At 38.9% G+C, this 3200-nt stretch overlaps 1 long non-coding RNA gene across 3 annotated transcripts in view; it reads left to right on the forward strand.

Annotated features, from left to right (window-relative positions):
- Positions 1-857: 857 nt before the first annotated feature.
- LOC107705235 (uncharacterized) overlaps positions 858-3200 on the forward strand; it is a 7548-nt gene continuing 5205 nt past the window's right edge. The window contains exons 1-2 of one of the 3 annotated variants that reach the window (XR_001636046.1): positions 858-1328; positions 1923-2051. This is a non-coding gene — a long non-coding RNA (uncharacterized LOC107705235). The other 2 variants (XR_001636045.1, XR_001636047.1) reach the window with 2 other exon arrangements.

The raw sequence follows: 3200 nt of genomic DNA on the forward strand, positions 1-3200 counted from the left end.
GTTGTAATTGATACTAATTCAAGTAGGCTAGTTCACCGCAGCATACAATTAAAATAGTCAAAATACATAAAACTTAAAAAAGAAAAAAAACATTTGTAGATAATATAGGCCTACTGGAATGTACTGGAATTTAATTTCATTCCAAAAGACAATGAATGTGTTGCGAATTAATGAATTCATAATTTCCTATGAATGTTTTTAGAATGAAGGTCCTAATAGTTTATATTCAGGATTTACTTTTTATACTGACTGACAATAAATCAGAGACGAAACCAGGACCCGCAGGCCAGAGACCTTTGATTTGGCCCGCCATGAAGCATAATTAATTTATAATTTATATTTTTTGTTTCAACATTTTTTGTTTTATTTGTGCATTGAAATGTAAAAAAAAACTAGCCTATTTGAATTGGGTTTAAAAAATATTTAAAATGTAAAAAAAAACTTTTGTTTAATTATTCAATAATTTAAATTAGGCTATTCAATCATTTAAAAGTAATTAAAAAATTGAATACATTTGAATACAATATAGCATAATGCAACATTTACGTTTGGCCCATGGCCCTCCCTCAATCAAGTTTGGGCACCTCAGCAACGAATAGTCGGTATAGCTTACCATTGCAGGTATTAAACAAAAACGATAAAATTATTCAGAATCCCAAACGTTTATCCCCTTCGAGCCTAATCTAAGAATCTGTCTACCTTTCCAGGCAAGAATGCGATTCAGATGATAAACAAAACACCGCACTGTCATCCTGCACTTGACACTAATTGCGATAAGATTCGATGGAATTCCAAGGTGCAGGAATCATCTAATTATTTGAATAATAACATTTTTGGAAACCCCTTACATGAACCTAACACTGAAACCAAATTTGATGGGTCGTTGACACAGACGCCTATAGATAATTACGATACAGTTAGTCACGCACTTGTCGTTCACCAACGATATAATGCGATCAAACCAGACTGACTGTAACTGTCACCAGCCGTCATGTGGAAACCGGGAAGGCCCCTCCTTTCGGTAACTTGTCCTCTCCGCTCGATCCGAACTCACACGGAGCATGGCTTGAAGCGATATAGTCCCAGTCATGCAGAGGCAAAACGAAAGCGATGAGATCCAGCAGTGACGGAAGTTTCATTCCAATGGACTATGAGCGTTTCAATGACATAAAGTCAATAAAGCTTCGAGTCAATAAAACAACTGACCGCCAGGCATGATTCGCGTGGAAAATCAATAGTAAAACATGAATTTCCATTTGTCCATCTTGAAGCGAGTTTGCAGTGACGGCTTCGGTCTGCATGTGACTATGGCTCAAAAATGACCAATGGTAAGTTTACGCAAAGCAAAAAATGAACAAGTGTCTCAGTCAAGGAAACGAGTTGAATTAACGCATTACTCTTACCTTCCCGGGCACGGCGTTGTTTGAGCCCGACTACAGGAAAAGCTTGTATTTATAGCTATCATTACTTGGGGATTCCCGGTGATTATAAGCAACAATCAAAACGAAACTCGTAAGTGATTTACAAGAAAGCGTGTTTATTACGAAAGTGAATGTTCACGAGGGTTTATTCATGTGGAAATTGTCATCCTGAAAGCTCAGAGTCATGTTGATCCGTTTGAATGGCAATGTAGCCTATTAAGTGCGTACGCAATACGCATGATAGCCAGTGTTGGGAAGGTTACTTTGGAAATGTAATAGGTTACAGATTACAAGTTACCCTATTTAAAATGTAATAGTAGTGTGACTTTTTCAATTACTTTATTAATGTAACTGATTACTTTTGATTACTTTTCTAAATTTCTAATGAATGTTTATTTGCAACTGTGATAGCCAAGTGTTATGTAAATCCTGCATATGACTGAATGAAACCGTGCCATTGTAACCTTTTAGCGTTACACATGTGCATTTTTGTATTTGCAGCATCGTCTTGGTACTTCTGTTTTGATGCTTATTATACTACCTCTTGCGTTTTCCTGTGAAAGTGGCCACAATAAAAACCAGATCACCAAGGATTACCGCAATATCATTAGGATACAACTGAAGCACGTTGTAAGTATTAATACCACATGTATGCCACCAGGTGAAGGGATTCAAACAGTTTATCTTATGCTGGCCTATTCTCACTTGTGTGTAGGATATACACATTGTAAAACGTCTATTAAATTTACACTAAAATGGGTAAAAAAATGTACTTGGCCTATGTTGCAGGCATGACGGGATATTTGTGCCGTAATTTACGTATCATTTACAGATACATTAGAATATAGCTGATACAGTGAACTATGTATCAGCTTTGTACCTTAAAATGTATTGATAATAACCACCATAATAATATGGGTAATATAATAGGCCACATGATAAAGTTCAAAATTGGAATTTCCACGAACCATAGCTAATAAGCACTGTAATATATTACCAACAAATAATATATCATGCTAACACAATGCTTTAAACATTTGAACAAAAAATAAAATGTGACAAAACACAAGGTACATAACTGATTACTCAACATATATTGTAGAGAAATTACTTGAATTTTCATGTTAAATATAATTTAGGTTCCCTTTCAAGGTAACTTCGAACTGCGTCCTCTAGGGGTCGCTATGGGTAACTCTTCGTCGAAGATGTGTGCATCCGTGTCGTCGTTATTTGACACCTGATGACACACATAATCTTTGCGTCTTTTGTTTGGGCGAAGAGCACGCACGCGATGTCCTCGCGGGGGCAATCTGCGTTAACTGAGCGTTTTTTGATGAAAAAGCTCCGCTCTCATTTGTCTCTTTTCGAGGAGAGAGGGGCAGCCGTCTGCTCCCCGCGGTTCAGGACCCGCCGCTGCTGAGGCACGGAGGAGAATGAGCTCGTGGGGATCGCAGGCGGATCTGGCCGATGAGTTTAAAGAGGGGCTTTCCCTCTCGCGCTCGTCGGCTGTGGACGAGAGTGAGCCGCTGTAGGATGATGTTATTTCCCTAACATCGTCTAATCCAGGGGCCAGTGCTCTGCTGGGTTCAGCCCAGGAAGTCAAGAAAGTGACGTCGCAAGGTTGTCTCGATGAGCGCTATCTTTCTGACCATAGCCCTCCAGCTCAGGTGAGCCTTCCTTTTCTTCCTGATCTCCATACAGAGATTGAGAAGGAATGGAAGAGGTCATTTTCCTCACGCATCCATCGGTTCCAGCATACGAGTTATGCCAACATCGAGG

This window comes from Sinocyclocheilus rhinocerous, unplaced genomic scaffold (assembly GCF_001515625.1).
Source record: "Sinocyclocheilus rhinocerous isolate Xijiao unplaced genomic scaffold, SAMN03320098_v1.1 scaffold594, whole genome shotgun sequence".
Classification (NCBI taxonomy): Eukaryota; Metazoa; Chordata; class Actinopteri; order Cypriniformes; family Cyprinidae; genus Sinocyclocheilus; species Sinocyclocheilus rhinocerous.